The sequence below is a fragment of the Eptatretus burgeri genome, chromosome 13 (assembly GCF_056783735.1).
Source record: "Eptatretus burgeri isolate ZD-2024b chromosome 13, Ebu_testis_v1, whole genome shotgun sequence".
Classification (NCBI taxonomy): Eukaryota; Metazoa; Chordata; class Myxini; order Myxiniformes; family Myxinidae; genus Eptatretus; species Eptatretus burgeri.
In genome coordinates this window covers 65,099,329-65,114,132 of record NC_140973.1, presented here as the reverse complement: position 1 = coordinate 65,114,132, position 14,804 = coordinate 65,099,329, and the positions used below count along the sequence as shown (strand labels likewise).

General features: G+C 42.6%; 1 protein-coding gene and 1 long non-coding RNA gene across 6 annotated transcripts in view; one reads left to right on the top strand and one right to left on the bottom strand.

The window, feature by feature from the left end:
• Window positions 1-11,271, top strand: part of LOC147014665 (uncharacterized) — a 93,582-nt gene extending 82,311 nt beyond the window's left edge. For 2 of the 3 annotated variants that reach the window (XR_015050858.1, XR_015050859.1), the window contains 2 exons: window positions 10,067-10,286; window positions 10,792-11,271. This is a non-coding gene — a long non-coding RNA (uncharacterized LOC147014665). The remainder of the gene's footprint in view (window positions 1-10,066; window positions 10,287-10,791) is intronic. The other variant, XR_015050857.1, reaches the window with a different exon arrangement.
• The window catches only part of LOC147014664 (glycine receptor subunit alpha-2-like), a 78,071-nt gene that overhangs the window by 42,708 nt on the left and 20,559 nt on the right, over window positions 1-14,804 (bottom strand). The window lies entirely within an intron of this gene.

The following is a 14,804-nucleotide window of genomic DNA, read 5'->3' as shown; positions in this document are numbered from 1 at the left end:
TACTTCATTTAATGACTTAGCAAATTGGATCATGCTGCATGTGTAGTACGCATCATCTAAGATACCTATATGGTTTACCACCTTCTCATTTGAACGTCAGCGATTTAAAAAGGCAACTTTGGTGGCATGTCTACCCCTCTTTCCTCCCCACTTCCCTTACTTGTTCAAATCTCCCTCTATTTTATCATTCAACCCTGCTGTTGGTGTCCCCCCCGCTCCCCAAACTTCCCCCTTTCTACTGTTCCTTTTTTTTCTGTTGTGTACTAATCCTTTCATTGTTCTGTTGTGTAGTAATCCTCTCCCATGAGCCTTGATCTTGTGTGTGTGTGTGTGTGTGTGTGTGTGTGTGTGTCTGTGTGTGTGTGTGTGTGTGTGTGTATGCTAGCGGGGTGTGCATACACATTGTGTAAGCATATGAACCATGTTTCCCCATTGTCTTGGGTTGCTCAACTGCATTTGATTTTTTTTTCATTTATTTATATTTTCATGTATGAATGTTGTATGACGATTCTGTGATTTTTTTCCAGGTGTATCAGCTTCGATGTGCGTCGGCACACAAAATCGCCATGCTTCCCTTTGTCTCTGGTCGCTCACCTGCATTTTGTTTTTCATTCATTTATATTCATTTTTTTCATTTATTTATGTATATTTTTATATATGAATGTTGTATGACGATTCTGTGATTTTTCCCGGTGTGCTGTCCACCGGCACGAAAAATTTCAGCTTTCTATGTCACCCAGAAGGTCCCCATCTTTAATATCAGTTAGTCAGTCAGGTCAGGTCAGGTATGGGAGCATGCGCCAGAGCAGCACATCGCTGCGTCCACTTTCCGCCGGTACTCCAGGGGCCTCCGTCTGGTATGGCCATCCCCCAGGCAGATGCCTGGCCCAGCCCCATCTCCTTGAGATGATGATCAACCTGCTGCAACCATGAGGCATGTGGTCGGCCCATCGGCCTCTTCCACTCACAAGACTCCCTCGCTCACAAAATCTGGTGAGCAGGATCAGCGTCAGGAAACGAGCCACATGACCATACAGCCGCAGCTGACGCTCATGGACCATGCAGGTCACAAATCTCATTTGAGTCTCTCTCAGCAACCGCTCGTTGGACACAAAGTCCGACCAGCGATAGCCTAGGATTCTCCGAAGAGACCTGGTACCAAAGGAATTAAGTCTCCGTCTCAGTTCCTTGGTCAGCATCCATAACGCAAGACTGGAAGCACCAAGGACCTGAAGACTCGGACTTTTGTCCTCCCGCACAGGTACCGGCAGCACCACACCCCATTATCCAGTGAATCCATGACTCCCCAGGCCCGACCCACACGTCTATTGACCTCTTTCTCTCAGCCAGCAGAGACATGAATATCACTGCCAAGGTAAGTGAATCTCTCCACGACTTCAACATCCTCACCACAAACAGGCACAGACAGGACAGCAGCATCCAAGATGTCATTGAAAGCCTGGATCTTAGTTTTGACCCAGGAAACCCATAATCCCAGTGGCAGCGACTCCTCATTCAGCACCTTGAGGGCCCCCAAAATGATATGTAAAGGCTCCGCAAAGATGACTACACACACATATATATATATATATATATATATATATATATATATATATATATATATATATATATATATATATATATATATATATATATATATATATATATATATGTCTGAAAGATGACTATGCAAAAGATGACAGATACGTGAATATATATATATATATATATATATATATATATATATATATATATATATATATATATATATATATATACATATATCTATGTATATATTTTTTTAACATGAGGCTCCATGCCTGGTCATTCTCCAATCGGAGATTGTATCAACTCAGACCTGCACCTTTGAGAAAATTCATGTTGACATCAAAAATGATTTTTAAAATGTATCGTTCCATGTCGTCTACGGATCAAAGCTCAATTTCCTCACAACAATAACACAGAGGTCGAGTTCATGGAAACGTGAAAATCCCTTTGCAATCTGTAGCTCAGCTGCAACAAGCTTGGCTTTTATCACAAGAATCCGAGGGCAGATGATGTGTGTGGCATGGAATGAGGCAGCAACAGCAGGGGCATGCACTGGAGATTGAAATAGAATTAGAAGGGGTCATTATCCCCTTAATGCAATATCTCATAAATACTTTGGCATTGGTTCAGTGAAACTGCAGGAGGGGAGCATGGAGTATTCGTTTGTGAGCTTTTGTAATAAGATGTCCCTTTAATTGAGCTGCCAGTTGTGGTTTTGTATTGTATTGCAGTGGTGGAATGTTCTGGAAGGTATTGTAAAGGTGAAAGGCACAGGAGGTGTGTGATATTGATGGTAAATCGCACACACACACACACGCACACACACACGCACACACACACACACACACACACATTGCTAGCCACACACATTGTGACACAATACCATCTTAAAAACGATTGTGATAGTGTGTGAAGGAAGAAGATTTCAAAAATATAGAATTCCAGCTGCAAACAGGAAGTCATGCACCTGACTTTCACAAAAGTCTGTTAGCTCAGAATGGATTGAACTTACTGTCAATTGGATTCTGAAAATGTTTGACATTACCTTTTGTGCCTGGGCCTAGCGAGATTAGGCTATCAAGTAGCTGGTTGTATGGATGGGATGGTCTACAGGCCGAGTAAATTGTGCAAGTGAGCAGTTTTGGATGCAAGTCTTGCTAATTAAGAGCTCCGTAAGGATGGTGAGATGTATGAGTACTCATAGCTCACTACCACGGTTATGGGAATGGCTGGCAACGACGGCATCCATTAGGGACGTATAATTAGGTATTTTGCTTGTGCCGGACTGACTGAACCATCAACTTGATCCTCAACTAACTGCTAACCCAATATACTCCATTAGCTGAAACACTGAGCTTCCAACAGGAGATCAGCTCAGACTTTAGCACAAATACTCGCTCAATATTAGAGGAGGTTAGATCACGATGAACAGCACAGCATAATGTCGAAGTATCGTAGTTATTGAGGGTGACCCATTGAAATGTCAAACAGTGGAGATGTTGCAGCCTCACCTTGAAGACAACTCCAGATTGAATAAGATCTTATCTGTACTTGTAAGTAGTGCCATGATGGTAGCTCTTACAGAGATGTAAGCATGTGCGTTGCACCTGCATATTCGCATGGCATGCTTGGTAAGTGGGGACTTGGAATATAGCTGAATGCAAGAGGAGTACTTGGCTTTAGAGGCCTGTTACGTTATGAGCAGGAAGTTGACCTCCCAGTCATTGACACAATGTTATTCATTCTCACAAGGACAACAGAGAATCGTGGAGAAATGAGGACTCAGTGGTTACGTCGGTGATGGTTTAATGGGGCCTTCGAGCCATTGACGAAAATGTTATTATGAAGGAGTAGAACACTAATCTCAAGCAACTGTCAAAGACAATAATTTAGCTAATCATGACCCCACAAGAGTGAAGCTCAACACGATGGCAAAACAAGCTTTAAGTTGCAAAATGAGATGACCAACACTGACAAGTTGTAGCAATTTGAGAAGCCTCAGTCCATGGACTCCATTTTGTATTTCCCTGGGATTTAAAATTCCAAATACGATTGTGAATCTACATGAGACTAATCCTTCAGTGGATCGGATTTTAAATTCTGAATAGGTTGCCTGTTCACATATTGTTCACATGGGAAGCACAATGAATGAAGTTGAGTCATCTTCTTAACAGAAGAATTTCGAGATAACAGGGGATGTGCAGCATGAGAGGTGATGCAGTGGAAATCCAAACACACAGCGAAAACAACCATCTCCATAGACCTTTCTGATTCACCTTGTACACTGAAAGGCTCTCTCTCTCTCTCTCTCTCTCTCTCTCTCTCTCTCTCTCTCTCTCTCTCTCTCTCTCTCTCTCTCTCTGTCTCTCTGTCCCTCTCTCTCTCTGTCTCTCTGTCTCTCTGTCTCTCTGTCTCTCTGTCTCTCTGTCTCTCTGTCTCTCTGTCTCTCTGTCTCTCTGTCTCTCTGTCTCTCTGTCTCTCTGTCTCTCTGTCTCTCTGTCTCTGTCTCTCTGTCTCTGTCTCTGTCTCTGTCTCTGTCTCTGTCTCTGTCTCTGTCTCTGTCTCTGTCTCTCTCTCTGTCTCTCTCTCTGTCTCTCTCTGTCTCTCTCTCTCTGTCTCTCTCTCTGTCTCTCTCTCTCTGTCTCTCTCTCTCTGTCTCTCTCTCTCTCTGTCTCTCTCTCTCTCTCTCTGTTTCTCTCTCTGTTTCTCTCTCTCTCTCTCTGTCTCTCTCTCTGTCTGTCTCTCTCTCTGTCTCTCTCTCTGTCTGTCTCTCTCTCTGTCTGTCTCTCTCTCTGTCTGTCTCTCTCTCTGTCTCTCTCTCTCTGTCTCTCTCTCTCTGTCTCTCTCTCTGTCTCTCTGTCTCTCTGTCTCTCTCTCTCTCTCTCTCTCTCTCTCTCTCTCTCTCTCTCTCTCTCTCTCTCTCTCTCTCTCTCTCTCTCTCCTCTCTCTGTCTGTCTGTCTCTCCTCTCTCTCTCCTCTCTCTCTCCTCTCTCTGTCTCTGTCTCTGTCTCTGTCTCTCTGTCTCTCTGTCTCTCTGTCTCTCCTTCTCTCTGTCTCTCTGTCTCTCTGTCTCTCTGTCTCTCTGTCTCTCTGTCTCTCTGTCTCTCTGTCTCTCTGTCTCTCTCTCTCTCCTTCCCCCTCTCCCTCCCTCATCTCTCTCCCCTCCTCTACCTCCCCCCCCTCTCTGTCTCTCTGTCTCTCTCTCTCTGTCTCTGTTTCTCTGTCTCTGTCTGTCTCTCTCTCTCTCTGTGTCTGTCTCTGTCGTCTCTCTGTCTCGCTCCCTCTCCCTGCTGGTCGTTGGTGAGTCGTGCATGGGTTTGGCATCATGGCAGCTTCGTGTGTGCAGCTGTGAGTACTGTGTTGTGTTGTTGTCATTCCTATCCCCATTTTGCTTCCCTCTGTATCACTGTACGTGTTTGTGGAGGTCCCCCCCCCCCCCATTTCCCTTCCTCCTGAGAGGAGAGAGAGGGAGAGCGCGCACGGTAGGTGCTTTGTGGGTTTTCCTTGAAACCTTCGGTTTCTGGGCCTACTTTTTCATCTGCCTTGTTTTTATAGGCCTGCTGTTTATTGGTGATTTAGCTTCTTCCTTATACTCTTTTTTTTTCTCCTTATACTTTCATTCTTTATTTTATTTTACCTTTGCCTGCGAATTCTGCTCGTGACAGGTCTTTGCTTCCTTTGTTTTCATCTATGGCGAAGTCGTTTGCAGAATAGCATTTACGAGTCACTTACTCGCAAGAATGCGGTAATAGTTAGTCCACCCGACGGGGTTCGGGTGGAGGACGTCATGACAGGCTTGGGAGAACTCGTTGGTTTAGAAAATGTGTTAGCAGCTTCAAAGATGAACAAACGAGTTGTTGTTTTTCTTTCCGAGGAGCGCTATGTCGCTCAGGCGGTTGAAACCGGTTTGTCTTTACCGTCAGATATTTTCGTTAACGTTAGTATGTTGGACTCACCGGCGGTGAAAATCATTTTATCTAATTTACCGCCTTTTGTTAAAAGCGAACAGATCTTGTCCGTTTTAAAACAGTTTGGCACGGTGGTGTCAAAAATCTCCATGATTCCTTTTCGTTTGCGTTCGGATTCCACAGTCCACCATATCATGTCCTTCCGGCGGCACTGTTACATGGTGTTAAAAAACAACGCTCAATCGCTCAATGCCTCAGCTACATTGGTAGTTGAAAATCGAAATTATCGAATGTACATTGCAACAGAGACAATGACCGTGTTTCACGTGTGGTGCCTTCGGACATTTAAAAGGTGCTTGCCCGAAGTATATATCCGGTGGCACATCTACACAGTCAGGAACAAACGCCGATTCCAGTGGCACATCGAGAGTCGATATTAGTAATAATAATGGTGCGTCTGCAACGGCAGATCGACCTTCACATTCGAGCGTGGAAACCGATAATTCCCCGGCTGATGACGCGGGTTTTATCACTGTGTCCTCCAAGAGGAATTATAAAAGAGGAAGTGGTAGTGAGGACACACAGGCGAGCTCTTCGAAAAAGATAGCGTCGTCGAATGAACGCAATGTTTCTATCCTAGAAACAGAAGCTCCTGCAGCTGGTCCTCTGCTGCAGAATAGGTTCAGTGTGTTCGCTGAAAAGGAAGGAGACGTTTCCGTTCATTCCTCTCACGAACAAGGACCGAGCGCAATGCCCCAAAATGTTGAGGTCACCACCCTGGTCACTGACATTGAAATCAAGAACCATAAAGCTGCTCTCGTCGCGTGCCCTGCAGACGACGAAATGTTTGAGGTAGTGGAGGAGGAAGAAGTAACAGCCCCAGAAGGAGAGTGCGAAGCCTCCGATACAAAAACGTTAATTCCTGTTACGGTCTTTAAAACTCCCACTGTGGAAACAGCTACACCTTTAGCAGAAGACAATATTCCCATTGTGAGAGCATCGACTTCAGTGTGTGAAGAGAAAAATAAAAACCATTCGCATTACGACTCAGATGGGGCCTTGTCGTTTGCCTCGAGTGCTGGTAGCGAGGTCTAGAATGACCCAGCAATAGCCAAGGAACTGGAGGGTGATTATGATTTATCACCCATGGAAATTCTCCAGTTTCTTCAGGACACTTTTTGAAAGAAAAACGTGAAGATTATAACCTTCCCAAACCTGTCTGGCTTTATAACCTCTTCAAGACGTCTCCTCCTCAAGGCTGAACAAGTTGGTGTGACTGAGTCACAAGTATTTCGCCTTAGGAAGTGTGTATTGAAAGCCCAGAAAGAGCTACAAGCACGACCCAACTTCCTTTACCTGATAACCCCTCCTGACCTACACCATGACCTTTTCTATTGTAACTTTAAATATAAATGGGGGACGTTCACCCCTGCGCAAAGCTCAGGTAAAGTTGCTTGTCGAGCAAAAACATTTTTATGTTGTTCTTTTGCAAGAGACAAGATGTTGCTCTTCTTGCTCGAGCGAATGGACTCGCATCATGAAAGGACAATGGTTCTTTAGTAGCTTGACCTGTCCTAGTGCTGGAGTGGCTATTTATTTAAATCTCTCTTTCTGTCCTGAAAATGTCACTTTTAAGGTGATTATTAAAGGGCATTTAGTTTCAGTTAATTTCCTTTATAATGGTTATAAACACACTTTAATAAATGTATATTCACCCAGTACGAGCACAGAAAGACTAGTTTTCTTCACACAGTTAGAAATGTTTCTCACACACCTTGATTTTGATGGTCTTGTTTGTCTGTGTGGGGACTTTAATTGCACATTGTATCCCACCCTTGATCGTAATGGAGAAGAGCCCCACCCACCAAGTACGGCACCCTAAAAGAGAGCATTGTCTAAATTCTCCCTTATGGATGTATGGAGACTCCAGAACCCATATGCACGGCAATACACGTGGTGCCGATGTGCAAATGGCCAGTATCTCTTGCAAGGATAGACAGATTTTACATCAATAATGACTCTAAATGTCATTGACCATGTTTACATCACCCTAAGTGGCTTTTCGGACCATCACATGGTTGTTCTTCATATACTTTCCCAGTTTGAAATGGTGGCACTGCCCATTGGATCTTCAATGCGAGTCTTCTGCAAGATGATGCTTTTCCTGTCGCCTTCCGAGCCTTTTGGGAAGTTTTACTCCTACAGAAGCCTTCCTACTCCTGCCTCGCACAATGGTGGGACAATGCGAAAACCCATACCAGGACCTTCTGCCAGCAATATAGCTCCTTTTGTACAAAGAATGAATCTGCGCTGCAATCTCTAATTGCGAAAGAAATAATGTCTCTCCAGTCAAGCCTTCAAACTCCTAGTGCTGAAAGGACTAGTTTTCTACTAATAACGAAGAAAGCCCTACTCGCTCAACTCTGTACAAAACAAGCCAGGGGGGCTCTAATAAGGCTGTGAATGGAGAACTGCAGCTTTATCGATACTCCTTCCCAGTTTTTTTTTTTTGCGTTATGGGCAAGCGCAAAAAAAGAGAAACCAGCAAATAACTTCACTGCTGGCACCAGGAGGCTGAGCAACACATGATCCAAAAGACAGAAGCTTGACCAAACAATACTTTTCTGACTTGTATTGTGCCAGAAACACTAAGGAAGACATGATTCGTTCCTTAACCACTTCTTTGCCTACCTTGTCTGAATCTGCATGTCAAAAACTTGACAAGGAAGTGACTCTTGAGGAACTTTTTATTGCTTTGCAAACTTTGCCCACAGGTAAAGCTTCTGGACTTGATGGAATCCCTGCAGAGTTTTACAAAGCCTTCTGGGATTTGTTGGGACCCGAGTTGCTTGACCTCCGAGTTGATAGCCTACAATTAGGCTTGTTACCATTTAGCTGTTGCAGGGCCATACTCGCTCTCATACCTAAGAAAGGAGACCTCCAGCAAGTTAAAAATTGGCATCCCATTTCGCTCCTCGACACAGACGACAAGATTTTCTCGAAAGTTCTTGCCAACCGCCTCAAACCTTTGATTGAGGAGATTGTACACCCCGATCAATCTTGCTGCATTCCTAAAAGGGCAATACACGATAGTATTTTTATTGTCTGTGACATGATCGATATTTGTATTGCTGAACATAGAAATGTTGGTCTGGTGTTTTTAGACCAAGAAAAAGCTTTCGACACAATTGATCATTCTTATCTCTTTGCTGTTTTACGGGGGTTTGGTTTTAAGGAAAATTTTTCTTGCTATATCAAATTATTGTATAATAATATTTTTAGTGTGCTCAAAGTAAATAACATCTAAAGTCAGCCTTTCCCTGTTACCAGGTGCATCTGTCAAGGGTGCCTCCTGTCTGGCCTTCTATACTCCCTATCAACTGAACCTTTACTACATCGTTTACGCACGTGGCTACAAGGGTTTTATCCTGTGCCGTTAGAAGATCCCGTAAAAACTATTGCTTATGCGGATTATCATTGTGCAATTGTGCACTCAGATGACGATGTTCGTGCTTTGGTTGTCTGTCAAGGAATTTTGCCTGGCTTGCTCGACTAAAGTTAATATGGAAAAGAGCAAAGCTTTTTATTTCGGTCCACAGAATGAAACTCCCCCTCCAACCCTGCCAGGGCAGCTTGAATGGACCAATGAAGGAATACACTACCTCCGTGTCTTTGTTGGAATTTAAGATTTTATTTCAAAAAACTGGGAATCGCTGATTACTAAAACTGAGCAGCGGTTAACAAAATGGAGGGGACTATTGAAGCAGCTTTCCTACCGGGGTCATACTCTGGTCATTAATAATCTTGCGGCATCAATGCTATGGCATGTTTTTAAGGCACTGCAGGCCCCAGTTTTTATCCTCAGAAAACTTCAAAGTCTTGTGGATTTTTTCTGGGGGGGGGGGGAGCACTGGCTCCGGCCAGGAATACTAAGCCTGCTGACTGTAGAAGGTGGACAGGGGCTAAAGATATGACGAGCAAAGTGATGGCTTTTTGCCTCCTATCAGCACAAAGGCTTCAATACTCTGACATCCCATGGAAAGCCTTTGCCCATTGCTTGCTTAAGCAAGCTGGGAAACTTGGCTATGGTGACGAGCTTTTTCTTCTCAACACGAAGCACGTGGATATGACATCGGTCCTCCTGTTTTACCGAAGCATGCTGGAAGCATGGCAGGCGTTTTCTTTTCGCCGTGATACCAGTGCTTACTCCCTTCAGATGTTTTTAAAGGAACCAATATTTATAAATCCTTTTTTTAATGGGGTCTGTAGTGACAGATCTTTTATGCAAAAGTTTATTGATGTTGGTGTTACCAGAGTTAAACACCTCAGGAACCCCCTTGTACATAGATGGAAGCCAGCTGCTGACATTGCTGTGGCCACAAGTGTGAGGTCCATCAGAGTTATTGGCAGAATTTTCTCTGTGATCTTATGGACCTTTAAGCAAACCGGGTTAAAATGGGACCCAGACATTGAAGATGCCCTCAATTTATCCCAATGTCCTTTCCCAAATCTGTTAATTTTATTTCAAAGTTTTATGCCCTTTAACCAGATGGAGAAATCCTCAGTGCACAATTTATGTGTTCTCACCCTTTTTCCTGACAAACCCGCAGAGCCACAAGCTCATTGGCGAGCGCTGCTTCAAGCTAACCGTTCCACAACAATAAAATGGCAGGTGATGTACAAAGAACCTATTGTCGAGCGTTCAGGCGATATACAATGGTGGCTCGTGCACAACATCCTGTCTCACCAGATATGTCCTGAAAACTCGGAATTGTGCCCCTTTTGCGACACTCTGGAGACCATTTTTCACATTTTCATTGAATGTTCAAGGTTGGCCTTGCTTTTTGGAACCATGTCACGTGTGATCCGGGGGCTCGGTTTGCCTTTTACACATTGTGTTTTTATATTTGGTTTTAATGTCTTGTATCAATGTAAAAATGGATGTCTTTTAGCAAACTTTTTGTGTTCTGAAGCAAAACTTGCCATTTATTTATTGAGGAAGCGAAAATTGCAGAACACTGATGCTTTAGCTGATGACGTCTTCACTATTTTTAAAGCATTGGTTACGTCACGTGTTCTTTTTGAGTTTGAAACTTAAGATCCTGCTTTATTTAAAAACCGGTGGTGTGTGAAGCAATCCTAATGTCGCATGGTTGGTGGTGCTCCAAGAATCATTTTATAAATTTAATATTACCTCTGTTACCCCTTCCTTTCCTGGTAATTTATTTTGATGCCTGCATTAACAAACTTCACATGTGAAACTTGAATTTTCCTGTAACAAAGGGGAAAGGTCTCTGTCTCTGTCTCTCTCTCTCCCCCCCCCCACCCCCCACAGCTGTTGTTCGCTTGGCACGCATTTGCAAATGCAAGGGGCTGTTGTTCAGTCTCTGGCGGAACGTGTGGAGCCTGTGTTGCTTCTCCTTTTCTCTCTTCTTATCATCTTCTTATCATTTCTCTAATGTATTTTTTGGGGAGTATCCGTTTGAAAAACTCTCTTGTTGTCAATGCTTTATTGATTACTCTAAAATGTATTGTTTACTTCCTTTTTTCCACTCTTGCACATTATCATTTGCTTTGTTGCGGTGGTTTATTGAAAAACTTGTATTAATTCTTTTATTCTTTGAAAGAAAAGGACCTAAAAGTCTCTGTCTCCCTGTCTCCCGGTCTCTCGGTCAACGCAATTTGCTTGCTCTCCAACTTGCTTGTTACATCTCTTTTTGAACATGCCAGATATTGATTTGTGCAATGACTTCTATTTTAACAGCAAACAATCAGTCTCTAGAAATGCAAATGCATCGGTCCAGTTCAGCACACTTCAGGCCATTTATATGTTCCATATGCACCGAGGGAGTGAGGCAGGAAGGGGGAGGGTGGGAGGGGTAAATTGTGGAAATAATTATCATTGAGAAAATGAAGAGAAGGGAGGAGAGGATGCTTTTTGTTTTTTAATCCTTTCACACTATTTACGACACATGTTTTTGATAGCCAATCAGAACCACCAAAGGCCGACAAGGTTGTTCCACAGAAATTACTGGGAAGTTAATTGAAGTTGTGTTTACTGGTAAACAAAGACCAATGCCAGGAAACGTTATTGTGCTTATTAGTACAGAAGCCTGAAGCAAGGAGGCAAATCGACCACGAAACATATGTTCTCACTGTGGCAGCAGAGAAACCTGACTTCGCTCCACCGAGAAGTACATAAGATGCCAACAATTTGGCGAATGCCTGCAAGTCCTTTCAAAAGACAAGAATTGCATAAATGGAATTCAACGGAATCAGAAACGGTATGTTATGATGTTATCAATACTGTAAGGGAGCTGTGTGTGTGCGAACGCACACGCGCCATTTTTTCAGAGATTGCTGAACAGATCTTCGTCTTTTTATGACAAATAAAAAAAATTATCGTGTGGGTCGGGACCCAAATATTTCGTGGGCATGAGGATGTGTTTTAGGCCTCCACAAAAAATAGACCGGGCAATGCCGGGAACCCCTGATGGTGGTAGATAAGTGAAGAAACTAGAACCAGAGAAACTTAAAAGTTGTGTGACGACAAGTTTACCTTTTGAGTCATTAATTTAAATTGGCCTTCAACCTTTGGCAGAAAACTCTTCCAACTCTGGACATGCCCAATCCAGGAAGAGATCCTGTGCCTCAAGTTCTATAGAACACCTACAATGATTGAAGGAGTTGAAGGCCTTGTGCATGAAAGAGAAACTCCCACGACCCAAAACAGCATTATCAAATTAGGTCAAGCACTTGGTCAAGCCAGAAAACGAGGCCATTGAGCGTACTAATAAGGGCATCGAAGAACCATTTAGTCACCCATTTATTAATTCAAATAAGAGCATTTGGACTCTGTCATGCCTCAAGTCAATGAAGATATGACACGATGAAAGAACAGCTTTCACAGCAAATGATCATTATAACAGTAATGGATGAAAATAACAAAAATCGACCATGAAAGGTGTATTCCAACTGTGTCAGCAGAGAAAGCACAACTTTGCTGCACCAAGAAGTATACAGGATGCCATTAGTTTGGAAAGAATAAAGCAAAGGAAGAAATAAAGATAAGACTTGGAAGAGGACCGTTCAAAATGACAAACACCTTTTCACTTTCGACCAAAGACCAAAGTGCATGGTTGTGTGAAGGAAGCCATAAAATTTTTGACAAAGCAAAAATGATGTTCCTTGGTCCAAAGGCATGATCATACAAGGTACAACCTAAGGCTGCATGAATGATAATTATACAAGGAAGGTACACTTGCTCGTTGTGCCTTAATGGCGTCATCAGCAAGAAAAAAAAGCTTTAAAACTCCAGATTTTTTTTGCTCGGCCTGGACAAGTTGGACTCCACAGCACATCTTCATTGATGTCAGCTTGGATTTACCATTCAATGGTAAGGGAACCACATTGTAGATATACTCAACCAAACTGGATTCTACAATCCAGAGATGGACAGACAGACAGATGAGAGAGAACAAGACAGAGACACACTCATAAGTGAAAAGTATCATTGGCTCGGTATCAGTATCTACTGGCTGGAAACACAAAACATTAGCAGCTTGATCAAAAAGTGTAAATATTCCACAGGGAGATGAGCATAATAGTTAAATAATTGGCTTGCATCAATTAAAAGTGTAAATTGACTTGGGGAAGATCTAATGCTGGTAACAGCTGCGAGCGTGGAAAGGCCAAGGCTTGACTCAAATTCCCTTTTCTCTGAAGGCCTTGATCCGATTTAATGAGACGTATCAAGCACACCAAGTCTGTTTGTTTCACATCGTTGTTTAAAAAAAACAAAAAAAACTGGGAGTTTAAAGTCGTGATTTCAGTTTGAAATTGTAACAACTTCATGATTTCCCTCTTCGTATTTTTCTTGTAATCCTTTGCCTGATGTTATCATGATTTCTCGAAACTCAATCAGTGCAATGTGTTTCCACACAACCTCCACTCCCCCTCTCCTTGTCCCTCCTATCCTCCCTCACCTTCACACTCATCTGACTTATCTTTACTGTTACCTTGCAAGAAAACAGGTTTCAGGGACCTCTTGGAGGATGTTTCTGGCTCCATTCTAAAGCTCTGCCCAACTTAGCTTCGTAACTTAGCTTATCTCTGCCCAACTTAGTGAAAAAGAGTACGAGGAGTGCAAGCAAAGATGTTCCAAACATCGACGGCCACGTCACCTGCAGTGCATGAGTCAGACACAATACATCATGTGAAGAGGGAGGAAAAGGTAGAGTCGCAGCTGAAACGGAAATCCTATACAAGTTCCTCCTGATGATTCTATCTTTGCTTTTTGCTTGTTGATTATGTAACACACCAGTACACAAACACCACACAAAAGTCCTGGTGAGGATCTGCAATCTCTGATGCCGCATCAGCAGCATAGCCGTGTCTCCGGTAATGATCATGAAACCGGCAGTCATGTGAAGTACATGCAAGAAGAAGAATAACAATCTCTCCAAATCAATAAATATACTTTTAGATCTTGGATGAGGGTTATCGACCTCTTGGAACAGTGTCGAATTGAAAAGACCTTCATGAGCATTTGCTTGACATCCACATTCTATTCACTTCATTTATATGCTCGAATCCATGGGTGATCTTTCTTATGTGTGTACACACCTTTCATAAAGCACATAACCACTTTAGAATCCTTTGCAATGCTGTTCAGAATAATAAAGGTGAGCAAATAGGTGTGTACGAATGGAGTGGGTTTTGTAAATGGTGTAATTATTATTGGGGCATCATCGCAATCCACTCATATACATATATGAGCCGAGTTTCTCTGTAATGCTTTATTATAAAAGGCTCCTGCCGTCGTAGAATAATCTATATATTACTAAAACCCTCATCTTTTATTTATGTATGTTCCCAAAATACAGTCAAAACGGTACACGATTGTGCAAAAAATTTTGGCCCACCTTACTCACCATTCTCCTGCGGTGTGCAGTATTAAGTTTCATTCAAATCGGGCAACAAAAAAAATTATTTAAAAAAGTCAATTCCCGATTCAGTTCAGCACTCTTCGGGAGAATTTGATCAATGCAAACAACCTCAGCGGTGTAGTTCGCTGGAGCTATCTTTTTTTTTCTTGAAATGATTTGTTGAAAAATCTCAAATATTTAGTATAGACAATGAACGATTTATTTTTAAGCATAAAATAAACCGCCATTTTGATCTAATACTTCCGTGTTCATTAATAAATAAAATTGTGTTTGGAAGATTACGCACAATTATTTCTTCGACTTTCTTTTTTTCACATTTACGCGCAATATCAAGTTTCCTTCAAATCAGGCAAAGAAAAAAAATTATTTAAAAAATCAATTCCCGATTCAGTCAAGTACT